Below are 13,298 nucleotides of genomic sequence, written 5' to 3'. Positions count from 1 at the left end.
GATATCGCTAGTAATATCGCTGCAACGTCACAAAATCGGTGACTTTACAGCGATATTGCTAGCAATATCGCAGTGTGTAACGGGGGATTAAGTCCTTTCATAGTAGTCATGCATTGTATTAGCTGTTCTGATTGGGCTCCACAGTTAGGCTATGTGCACACGTAGTTTTTGGTCCTGCGGATTTTTCCGCGCGGAATTGGAAAAATCTGCAGGTAAATTCTCAGGTCAAAAGACATGCGGTTTACCTGCGGATTAGCCTGTGGTTTAGCCCTGCGGTTTCACACCTGTACAATGGAGAAGGCGTAAAACCGCTGCGGATTCCGCACAAAGAATTGACATGCTGCGGATATGAACCCGCAGCAAATCCGCGTGGAAAAATCCACAGCATGTGAACAGCGTTTTTCAGATTACCATTAAAAACAATGGTACTGTACAACGCACCTAAATCTGCTGCGGACCCGCAGAGCCTGAAACGCTGCAGACCCGCAAAATCCTCAACGTGTGCATATAGCCTAAATTATCTGGCTGGTGCACGGCTAGTTATTAGGGAACGGTGTTATTATTTATTACCTTAGTATCTTGTGTAGTTCAGGAGTAAAATTTCACTTCTGGCTTGTGATGAAAGTTACCTTTCTCACTTGTAAAAAAAAAAATGGTTTTAGGCTAATTTCACATATAGCATTTGTCTGAATAATGGCAGCTTTTTCTTGACATCTTCAAGTGGCAATATGTTGTTTTAAAGTATGTAGTAAAATATAAATCACACTGCAAACAATACTGGGGAGTTTTGCTGCCATTTTTGGAAAATGTATATAAAAGAAGTATCAAAGTCAAAAATGGCACCAAAAATGCCTCTCAAATTCATATGTTGTTGTAGGTATACCCAAAAATTACATTTGTGCACATGGCATCTTTTTCAGGTATATTATGCCTGGAACGAACCGGCAAAAGAGCTCCATAAAATGAACACAATACATTGTGGACATGTGCCATCTATGTCACTTCTGGCCACTACTCCAGGGTTTGGACCCCTGAAAAAGGTAAAAGAAGCAACATGCTCATTCTTTAGGCGGCTTTCAGCAACAGAGGTGCACAATCTGCGGCCCACAGTGCCTTACTGTATGGCCCCCAACCTTCTGGTCACAGACATGCATGCCTGTGTGTTCATGCTTAAAGGGGGGTCCAAAACTAATATTGATTTAAATGTATATCTATTTATTGTAAGAACTGAATAGTTTTTCTAATACAATTTAAATGATAAAGTCCCTTCCGTTCCCTCTCTAATCTATCAAACTGCTTTTTCTTTATCTACTTTTGTTTTGATGTTATTTTGTTGACATTTAGCTTAAGAATCCGAGCACAAATACTCAAGCGGGATATCAACAAGGGGCAGCGACTGTGGTCACTGCCACAGCTTCTGTCCCCAACCTGAAACAAAACATCATCAGTGACGTCCGTTTCAGGGGCTGGGCTAATCCCAGCTGTACTTAGCATGCTTTTGTTATCAATTCTGACATATGCTCAGTACAAGCAGCCTTGTCACTGTGCAATATTCTTTTCAATGCATATTGACATTGTGCTCCCTCGCCATCTCCAATGAGAAGTAACAAGGTGGCAAATGAGTGCACTGTAAATGTGAATTGTAAGGCGAGAGCACGGAAAGTAAAGCATAGACCTGCTCCGCCCCTGAAACAGATGTCTACTTACAATGCGCACTGAAAGTGCGCTCTCGCCAGCTGGTCACTTCTCACCAGAAGTGGCTGTGGAGCGCACTGTAACTGTGCATAAAAAAAATATTGGACAGTAACAAGATCCTACTGAGCATACGTTGGAATTGACAACCAACACATGCTCAGTAGAGCTGGAACTAGCTAAGCCCCCAAAACGGACGTCACAGATGATGCTTTGTTTGAGGGTGGAGACAGAGGCTCCGGCAGTGACTGCAGCCTCTGCCCCCTCATAATATCTTGTTTGAGTATCCCAAAATACACTGGGGATTTTCAAACCAAATGTTATCAAAATAGAAGTAGGGTAAAAATAAAATGAGAGGGAATAGTAGGGATTTTTTAATTAAAGCATATTAGGAAAGCAATTAAATTATGAAAGATAGACATTTAGGATTAAAATCAATGCTATGTAAAAAAATTTGTAGCAATGGGAATGCCGGCACTAGATCCGTGGATGGAGCAGCTATATACCACCTATTCAGTCTGTTATAAAACCACCATCAACTGTCGGAGTACAGGTTAATACCAAAAAGAAGCATTTGTAATTGCAATGTCCAAAAATAGAAGAAAAGGCAGCACTCACCCTCCGATTAAAGGTTTCTCTTATTCAGTCATGGAATAGTGGGTTCAGCAGGAGGATAGTGGGAGACTTCTAGAAATGACAGCTGTTTAGCGTTCAATGCACTTCAACCAGCATATTGAGCGCGAAACGGCTGTTGTTTCCAGAAGTCTCCCACTATCCTCCCGCAGAACCCACTATTCCATGACTGAATAAGGGAAACCTTTAATCGGAGGGTGAGTGCTACCTTTTCTTCTATTTTTGAACATTAAAAGCAATGTTAGTTTTTGGCCACCCCTTTAAATGTAGGTTCCAAATCAGAGAACAGAAGAGTGGTACATAGTCATCTCTGTGTCCAGAGAAGTTGTGCATCCCAGAATTATAGTCTATGTGGCTGTTCATATGTCCATGTTTTTTAAAAACTGTGTCCACAAAAAAATCACAGACATATCCGTTTTTGGTTCGAGTCACAAATCAAAATCATCCACCAAGTCCATGGATCCGTGAAAATCAGCACACGGAAGCTATCCGTGTACAATCCAAATGCCGTCTGTTTTCAATACAGTAATAGATAGGAGAAGCTTTGCAATTATTATTTTTTTTTTGCATTTGAGAAAATAACTGATGAAACCTTGATGGTAAAAGCTGGAACATGGACCAAACAGCTGAATGATAAAAATCGGATGCCAAATATTGATGTGAATCAGTCCACTATTAGTGAGGTCCAATAGGAAATATCCTAGATTCATAAGAAGGTATCTAGCGCTCTGTCATTATTAAAGCCTGAAAACACCGATTACTTACCGTATATTTGCGTCCACACTCTCCTGGGGTTCACACAAGACAGTGCATGTACATAATCATAGTCTCAAGAAAAATAACACCCATCATTGCAATAATAACACGGTAACTGCAGATGCCACACGGTGTTTGAAAGCCCCTTCATACAGAGCGGCAGACACCTGCACGGTTTACGTACTATGCAGCGGGTTTATTAAAATAGTTATCTGTGCTTGCGCCTAATGCATGCAATGCCACAACTCGGAAAAAGTCCCAGGAAAATGGTCAATGGCAAAACTGCAGTTGAAAAATGCAGGTTTAACAATACAAAATAGAAAATATCTGCATAATCTGCGGAATCGGTAAACAAATTTGTTTGGGAAATGAAGGAGGTGTTTAAAGGGGCGCTGTCCACTACTTAGGTATTGATGGCCCGTCCATAGGATAGGTTACCAATCAGCTGCTTAGGATAGGTGATCACTCACTACTAATCTGTAGATGGATATATAGGGTATAGAGCAGGTACTGGTAAACCCGACCATACAGGAAGAGTGCTGTTATTTCAGGAGGTCCAGAACACACCTTCAGAGACCCAAACTATACAGCCAGACAGACTAATGTTATACGTGGAATTATAGACTAGACAGCGAGACTTAGAGGAGGTACACAATATAAAGATTGTAATGAGGCAAGGGTGTACATACAAGAGGGGGAACCATAGCCAAAATTAAAAATGGAATCCCTCACTGATGCTCTGAACGCCTCTAAGGCACAACCATCTTGGACAGGAGAACTCGGTGCCTATCTGTCCTAACCAGTGGAAAGTGGTGTGGTTCCTCGCTTTACTGGAAACGGGTGAGGCTAGTCTCAAAAGGTGTAAGGAAAAGAAGTGTAACAACCTTGGCCTTGCTTAATCAAAGCTTTTATGGCATAAAAAGCTTTGAAAAGAAAGAAACATTTTGTGCACAAACACAAAAGTCTGTGCTAAAATTGTGTAACTTTTGGCGATTTCATGCAATTTTGCGCAGCGCCACAAAACAGGCCAGAGCTGAAATGGAACGTGGACAAGGCATCCTCTGCTTCTGAAATTCATGAACAGCAGCGGCATTTCTTACGCCACAAATCTTACTCCAGTCCCCGGTGAAAAAAGAATAGTGGTAAGGCGTATGCCACTTTTCAGATGCGTCAGAGTCATTAAGAGCTGTGTGACTCCTAAAGAATCAAGAGCATCTGACTCCAGCGTAAAAGCCAGCATGAAAATGCTGATCTGGATGAAGGATGTCAACTTATAAGTGGTGTACACTGAAAAGCTCCTTAAAATTGGGAGAACCCTCTGAAATGGCAGGATTACACAACACTCTAATGGGCATGCGGGCCACCAGATTCTCACCCAATAGATGAATTTGTGAGAGAGAGGGATTCAACCTGTTGGATTTCAACGCCCGATCCCTATTTCGTCCCCTTAGACAAGCTGCTACATTTTAAGACTGTATAGTGTAAGTTTGCATTGCTTTTTCTCATATACCTGACTCTACAGATCGGCATTGAAGCAACCTAGTCTAGAAGCATTTACGGATACTGCGGAGACAGCAAAATGATTAGGAAAGTCTTTGGGAAAAGCGAAATGCTTTATCAAGCGACATTTGAAGGCTAAATGTATTTTGATTTGGCAGATGGTAAGCAGCTAAAGGAAAAGAGGATCTTAGCTGACCATCTGGGCTGTCTCTGCAACTCGCCTCGGTGCCCTCCCAATCAAAAGCAATCTAAAAAAACATTAATGGCTTAAACCTCTAATTGTAGAAACACAAAACAAAAAAAAACACATTAAATGGTTTACCAAAAAATCACACACTAGGAAACCACTACAAACAATAAGTGTTATGAATAAACCAGGCTTACGCGTGATCACGAATCAGCACTGATGATGCATTGTACATGACCAATTATACTGCTAGGACTTTATGGAATTTTTTTTGAGGATATCAAAAACAATGAATTCTCTAGTGGAAGCCATTTTAGGAATTTTTTTTCTTTGGCAAATTTTTTGAACAGTTTTTTAAGGTTTTTTGCAGAGCTTTTTTATCTGGTGGTTTATCCTTCTGACTGGACAGAGTGTTGTTTGGAACGTTTTCCACCTCAAAGTAGTAACATGCATTTTCTTTACTACCACAAAGTGAAAACTGAAGCGGAATGAATATGTGAACACCTCGTCATCTGAATATAAGAACACTAAGCCATTTTAGGAAGAGTATTTCAAGCATTTTTTTAGTTATCGTTCATTAAGGCTGAGTGCAGATGGAGTTTTGAGCCCTGTGGATTTTTCCGTGCAGAATGGAAGAAAACCGCAGGTCAAATGACCTGCATTTTTCCTGCGGATTTCTTCCATTTTTCACGCGGTTTTCATGCGGTTTTTGTGCGGTTTTCCATTGCGGTCTTCCCCCTGCGGATTTGGTGACAGGGGAGATAGAAAACCGCACAAAAGTAGTAACATGCTGCGGATTTTGTACCACAGGAAAACCGCGCGGAAAAATCCGCAGCGTCTGCACAGCGTTTTTTTTTTTTCATTCATTTTAAAGGTACTGTACATCACAATGCGGATATGCAACGTTTCTGCGTGGTAAAATCCTCTGTGGAAACGCTGCAAATCTGCATCGTGTGCACATGGCCTAAGGCTATGTGCACACGGTGCGGATTCTGCTGCGGATGCGCAGCGTTTCAGGCTCTGCGGGTCCGCAGCAGATTTAGGTGCGTTGTACAGTACCATTGTTTTCAATGGTAAAATGAAAAACGCTGTGCACATGCTGCGGATTTTTCCGCACGGATTTGCTGCGGGTTCAAATCCGCAGCATGTCAATTCTTTGTGCGGAATCCGCAGCGGTTTCAAACCTTCTCCATTGTAGAGGTCTGAAACCGCAGGGCTAAACCGCAGGTAAACCGTAGGTCTTTTGACCTGTGGATTTACCTGCGGATTTTTCCAAATCCGTGCGGAAAAATCCACAGCACCTTTCACTACGTGTGCACATAGCCTAATTTGTTTTTGAGCTGACCCATTCCAAAAAGTTCTTCAAAAACTCTGTGTGCACATTCCCCATATCTTCAACTTCTGATCATATTCAGGTAGAAGTCATTACCATCGATCATTATTTTTCTCCTAACGCTTGTAGTATGAGTAGCAAACCATTTCAGCCTGCTCGGAAATACTAAGAAAAGCAGTCAATACATTTGCACTCACAGCCGCTCTTAGTACAATGCTCTAAATGTCCCTACACCTACCATAACTTCTTTGTGATAGGAATGAGAATCGGGCTCTGTGGAAGCAGTAATAAGGCTGGAAATCAGTGCTAGAGATAATTCTTTGTATTGTGCCATAAGAAATCTGACAAAACCTTAATTTATGCTTCGATGCAACATCTTGTATTGTATAAAGAGCTGTTCCCAACAACCAAATGATCACAGGTTCAAATCCCATGTGCAAACAAAAAATTAAAGCAAAGATAAAAAAAAAAGTTTTAAAAATATAAAAAAATAAAACTCCCCCTTTTTCCAGTTATAAAGAAATTTAAAAAAAAACCTTCAGTATTGTCGTGTCCATAGAAGGTTGTAGCATCAATATCTAAGGATATATGTGAACGTTGAATATTTGCTTGCAGAAACTTCTGCAAGGTTTCTGCATCTCTTGCCAGTAAAAACTCTGCAGCAAAAACGCACGTTTTTTGCAGCGTTTTTGCATGCATTTTTGTACAGCAATTAAGACTTTTTTTTTAGCTAAATAAAGATATTTAAAAAAAAAATTTTCTGATGAAATTTCTTGGTTTCATGCTGATGCAGTGTGGTATCAAGGTAATAGTCCATGAGCCGGGCCAGATATCGGTACCACCCGGAGTGACTAATTCTCTTTGGTGTTTTTAGGTAGATGCATGTCTGTAGTTTATGTTTTGATATGATAGCCCTTGCACATCAGTAGCTTAACCCCTTCAGGCCTATTTGTACCCAAATGCCTAGGCCATTTTTTGTAAATCTGACCTGTCACTTCATGCGGTAATAACTTTGGGACGCTATCACCTACCCACGCCATTCTGAGATTGTTTTCTCGTGACATATTGTACTTCATGGTAGTGCTAATTGTGAGTCAATAGATTTTACCTTTCTGCATAAAAAATTACAAAATACACGAAAATTTGGGAAAAATTCGCTATTTTTGAACTTTGAAATTCTCTATTTTTTACAAAAATGCTGATACCCCCCATAACAGTTATTAGTTTACATTCTCCACATGTCTACTTCACATTGGCATCATTTTGGAAATGAAATTTTATATTTTTCGGATGTGATAAGGCTCATAGTTTTATAAGCAATTTTTAAAGTTTACGACTAAATTTCCAAAACCCATTTTTCCAAGGACCAAGTCAGTTCGGACGTCACTTTATGGGTCTTGTATAACAGAACCCACCCATACATTACCCCATTTTGCAAACTACACCCCTCAAGGTGTCCAAAACGGATTTTCAAAACTTTGTTAACCCCTTAGGTGTTGCACAGGAATTCAAGCAAAATGACAGTGAAATATCAAAATTTCAATTTTTTGGCAGATATTCCATTGTAATCCAATTTTACCTGCAACCCAGCAAGGGTTAACAGCAAACCCAAACCCAAAATTGGTTACCCCAATTCCGCAGTTTATAGAAACACCCCACATGTACACGTAAACTAAATTATGGGCGCGCAAGAGGGCTCAGCACAGAAGGAGAGCTAGGCGGTTTTTGGGATAATAGATTACACTGGAAGAAATCCAGTGGGCCATGTCGTATTGGAGAGACCCTGAGGTACCCCCAGAGTGGAAACCCCCAAAAGGTTACTGCATTTTGGAAACTACACCCCCTAAGGAATGTTTTAGGGGGTATAGTAACCACTTTGACCCAACAAGCGCTCCATTGGAGTTTCATGCACTTGGTTGAGGAAATTGAAAAGAACGTGTTTTTTACCGGAAAAAGTCGCTTTAGTCCCACATTTTTCATTTTGAAAAGGGGGACCAGGAAAAAGTACACCTCACTTTTTATTCCCCATTGTCTCCCGAACACGGCAATACCACAAGTGTTGTCTAAAACCACAGTATTGGCGCACGGCAGGCTTCGTAAGCGAAGCCGCGGCAAAATTCACTGTAAGAAATCTATGGGGCCATGTCACATTTGGAGACACCCTGAGGTCCCGCACAGTGGAAACCCCAAAAAAGTGACCCCATTTTTGAAACTACACCCCCTAAGGAATGTTTTAGGAGGTACAGTAACCACTTTGCACCGGGAACCGACTCCCGACCCGCGGCGATCGCCCGGCATATGATCCGGGTACGATTCGCTGTACCGCTACGGCGGCCGGCGCGAAGGGGTTAATGGTATTTTTCACCTTTTGAATAGATCCTACCTATATTTCCAAAAAATAATGATTAAAGGTCGATTTAGGGGAAATGCCAAAATGTCAATACAATGCATGTAGTATTTGGCCTCTTTCACACTTCAGTTTTTAGCATCAGTCAAAATCCGCCAAAAGGACGGACGGCGGATCCGTTTTAGTACTGGTGACAACAGATGGTACCCGTCCGTTTTTTTTGACGGATCCGACAAATGAAGAATTTTAAAGGAATCGCAGCCGAGAGAGAGAGAGAGAGATCCGCAAAAAAAAAACGGATGCAACGGACGGCAATCCGCCAATAATGGAAGTCAATGGGGAAAAAACGGATCCTCAAAAGAAAATTGCGGATCCATTTTTTTCAAAACCTGGCGGATTGTGACTGTAAAAAACTGAAGTGTGAAAGAGGCCTTAGTAACAAAATTTAATCCAAGTTATGTAAATACACACTGAACATGTCCTGGGCTTGTCCATACTAATGTGTGTGTGTGTGTGTGTGTGTGTGTGTGTGTGTGTGTGTGTGTGTGTGTGTGTGTGTGTGTGTGTGTGTGTGTGTGTGTAGGTGTGTGTATATATATATATATATATATATATATATATATACACTCACTGGCCACTTTATTAGGTACACCATGCTAGTAAGGGGTTGGACCCCCTTTTGCCTTCAGAACTGCCTCAATTCTTCGTGGCAGAGATTCAACAAGGTGCTGGAAGCATTCCTCAGAGATTTTGGACCATATTGACATGATGGCATCACACAGTTGGCGCAGATTTGTCGGCTGCACATCCCTGATGCGAATCTCCCGTTCCACCACATCCCAAAGATGCTCTATTGGATTGAGATCTGGTGACTGAGGAGGCCATTTGAGTACAGTAAACTCATTGTCATGTTCAAGAAACCAATCTGAGATGATTCGAGCTTTATGACATGGCGCATTATCCTGCTGAAAGTAGCCATCAGATGTTGGGTACATTGTGGTCATAAAGGGATGGACATGGTCAGCAACAATACTCAGGTAGGCTGTGGCGTTGCAACGATGCTCAATTGGTACCAAGGGGCCCAAAGAGTGCCCAGAAAAAATTCCCCACACCATGACACCACCACCACCAGCCTGAACCGTTGATACAAGGCAGGATGGATCCATGCTTTCATGTTGTTTACGCCAAATTCTGACCCTACCATCCGAATGTCGCAGCAGAAATCGAGACTCATCAGACCAGGCAACGTTTTTCCAATCTTCTACTGTCCAATTTCGATGAGCTTGTGCAAATTGTAGCCTCAGTTTCCTGTTCTTAGCTGAGAGGAGTGGTACCCAGTGTGGTCTTCTGCTGCTGTAGCCCATCTGCCTCAAAGTTCGACGCACTGTGCGTTCAGAGATGCTCTTCTGCCTACCTTGGTTGTAACGGGTGGCAATTTGAGTCACTGTTGCCTTTCTATCAGCTCGAACCAGTCTGCCCATTCTCCTCTGACCTCTGGCATCAACATGGCATTTCCGGCCACAGAACTGCCGCTCACTGGATTTTTTTTCTTTTTCGGACCATTCTCTGTAAACCCTAGAGATGGTTGTGCGTGAAAATCCCAGTAGATCAGCAGTTTCTGAAATTCTCAGACCAGCCCTTCTGGCACCAACAATCATGCCACGTTCAAAGGCACTCAAATCACCTTTCTTCCCCATACTGATGCTCGGTTTGAACTGCAGGAGATTGTCTTGACCATGTCTACATGCCTAAATGCACTGAGTTGCCGCCATGTGATTGGCTGATTAGAAATTAAGTCTTAACACACAGTTGGACAGGTGTACCTAATAAAGTGGCCAGTGAGTGTATATATATTGTGTGTGTATGTATAATTATATAACGTTACTCCATAATATCTTCAACATCAGACTCTGAATCTGACTGTTGTTCTACTGGCTCGTCTTCAATACCCTTGTTCTGGCATGTCTGTAACCTGCACATGTCCGTGCACTTCAGGCCATTGCTGAGGCAAGTACACTGAGGAAGTTCGCATGACCGCACACACTTGCAGGACAGTAGCTGGATAATAGCCTCTGGTGCTGGTACCCCTCGCATCCACTTGACAACAAGCTTTCCGTCATTATCTATCATCCAACCGCAGTCTGTTGGGTTTGCAACAAATGGCTGGCTCTGCAGACTTCTCCTCCAGATCGCAGCCTGGTAGTTTGCACGCAGTGCATGCATGAAAAGGCAGTCTTGGCAAGGAGGGAGTTGACTTGACTCTACCACTCCACGTCTGGCACAGAACAGCTGATACCGGAGCCTGTTTACCTCAGTTGTTTGGGTAGTTGGCAGGTACATGTGGCAGGAGATTTCCTGTAACTTCTCAAAGAGTTCGGGAGACACTTCCCATGAACGACCAACTTCCTGAAAGGCATCCTGGTATGTCTTGTTCATCTTCAACTGCTTGAGTGTCGTCATCTTCCAACGGCCAGCGAATGCACTGACTGTGTCACAGCCTGTAAATGCATGGATACCAATCAATGAATCACACACGCTGCCTCCCAATGTTCTGCTCAGAGTGATGATATCCAGGAATCTTGTCCGGTTCTGTGTACCGCATTTCTGGAACAGGTGGGATGGGATTTTGTGGCACATGCCCAGACACAGGACCATGACATCAGTATCCTCTGAAGTGATGATGACAGACTAGTAACCAGATTCTGCTGCATGAAGAGCATGGAGAAGGAGGCGTGTGTCTGCTTCTTCATGACTTGACTTAAGGTCAGCAGCCTCTTCCCACTGTTCTTTGGTGATCTTAAAGCAGAGCTGCTCACATGTGACATACATCTCCTTCTTCTCAAGCTTCTCCCTGTGGTGTTTCGCCTTCCATTCTTCTACCAGAAACTTTATGAGACTTGCCTTGTTGGAGGAATTACTTAGTAATGGAATTAGTGCTTGGTGTCAGACACCTAGCCATAAGCTTAGTAATGTAATGGTGTCAGCCCGACACCCTCATTACTAAGCTGATAAACACAACCACAGACACACAAACACTCACACACATTGTCACCAGCCTATGTAAGGAGCGCTAACAGAATGAATCTACATAGACTGTAACCAGACAGCAACTGTTAATTTTAAAGAAAAATAAATGAAAAAAAAAATTGCATGGGCTCCCGTGTAATTTTAATAACCAGCAGAGCGAAAGCCGATGGCTGAAGGCTGATGTTAATATTATGGGAAGGAGCCAATAGCCATAAAGGTTCCCCATCTATTAATATCACCTCACAGCTCTTTGCTTAGGCTGGTTTCACACTTGCGGTTTTTTGCACTGCTTTTTAGCGCAAAAAAAAGCATGCTTTTTTTCCCCATACTTTAACATGGGTGCGCATAGGTGCGCATACACATGCGTTTATACGCGTTTGTATGCGCATGCGCACAAAATGTATCCTGTTGCATTTTCCGTGCGTCCGACCTGCCCCAAAAAAACACATGCGCACGCAATGCATTTTTTTTACAGCAAAACACCCATTATAGTCTATGGGTGCGCATAAATGCGCATTGTAATGCGCACGTATGCACAAAAAACATGCTTTTTTTAAAAAACGCACCAAAACCCGCAAAAAAAGCACACAAATGCATGATGTGAAAGTAGCCTTAGCCTTTACTGGCTAGTTTACAGGGGAGACACTAGAAAAAAATTTACATAGGGTCCCCCTATAAAATCTAGCCAGCTAGGCAGACAGCTGCAGGCTGATATTGACAGACTAGGAAGGAGCCATGGATATTGGCCCACATATGTGGTCTTATTGTGGACAAATCTACTTTTACTCATTTATGGTAATGAGCTATTCCAGGCTCTGGCATGTGCAGTGTCTGGAAGAAAATTCTGCCTCCGGTCTTCATTAGCATACCAGCCCCTCCCATCAGCATCACAGTACCCTGTGACGTGTAGTGTTGGCCCCGGAAGCCCATGCCGGCAACCTGAAATAGCACAATGTTTCCATCCTTCTAAGAGCATTTCTCCTGCTCAGGCGCCAGCGAGTCCCTGTAAGTGGGGAGAGCGCTTTATTGACCGCTATGGAGGTCACTGGAGCAGAATTAGCAGTGAAAGAAAGAAGTGGAAATGTCAAGTGTAATCACGCCATTGCAGGGCGCAGAATTCCTGGGCCACCACAAGGCACTGTGACACTAATAGGAGGGGGCTGTTATGCTAATGAAGACCAGAGGCAAAGCTTTCTTACAGACACCACACATCCCAAAGCCTGGAAGAACTCCTTACCATAAATTTTTTAATTATTTATTTATTTTACTCATTTACATAGCGCCATTAATTCCACAGCGCTTTACAGACATTATTGGCACTGTCCCAGATGGGGGTCACAATCTAAATTCCCTATCAGTATGTCTTTGGAATGTGGGAGGAAACCGGAGAACCCGGAGGAAACCCACGCAAACATGGGGAGAACCTACAAACTCATTGCAGATGTTGTCCTCGGTGGAACTTGAACCCAGGACCCCAGCGCTGCAAGGCTGCAGTGCTAACCACTGAGCCACCTTGCCGCCCTAAATGAATAAAAGAGGATTTTACCAAAACAAGACTTTGCTGCAAAAGGAGGATGTACAATAGACTTACTTTGGGGGGGAATAGTTATGCAATAGTTATAGTTATGCAATGGTCATCACTCTCTGGTCATTCTTCTCGACCTATCTGCAGCTTTCGACACTGTTGACCACCATCTCCTACTCTCTAGGCTCCAGTCACTAGGCATTAAGGGCACTGCTCTCTCCTGGTTCTCTTCCTATCTTTCTGACCGCTCCTTCAGTGTTTTGTTCTCTGGCTCCACGTCATCTCCTCTTCCTCTCGC

General features: G+C 42.8%; 1 protein-coding gene across 2 annotated transcripts in view; it reads right to left on the bottom strand.

The window, feature by feature from the left end:
* Nucleotides 1–13,298, bottom strand: part of FRMD3 (FERM domain containing 3) — a 245,599-nt gene that overhangs the window by 169,255 nt on the left and 63,046 nt on the right. The window lies entirely within an intron of this gene.

The sequence above is a fragment of the Dendrobates tinctorius genome, unplaced genomic scaffold (genome assembly GCF_039654945.1).
Source record: "Dendrobates tinctorius isolate UK_male_01 unplaced genomic scaffold, ASM3965494v1 ptg000144l, whole genome shotgun sequence".
NCBI classification, from domain to species: domain Eukaryota; kingdom Metazoa; phylum Chordata; class Amphibia; order Anura; family Dendrobatidae; genus Dendrobates; species Dendrobates tinctorius.
The sequence above is the reverse complement of the archived record's forward strand: the minus strand, read 5'-3'. Positions and strand labels throughout refer to the sequence as shown.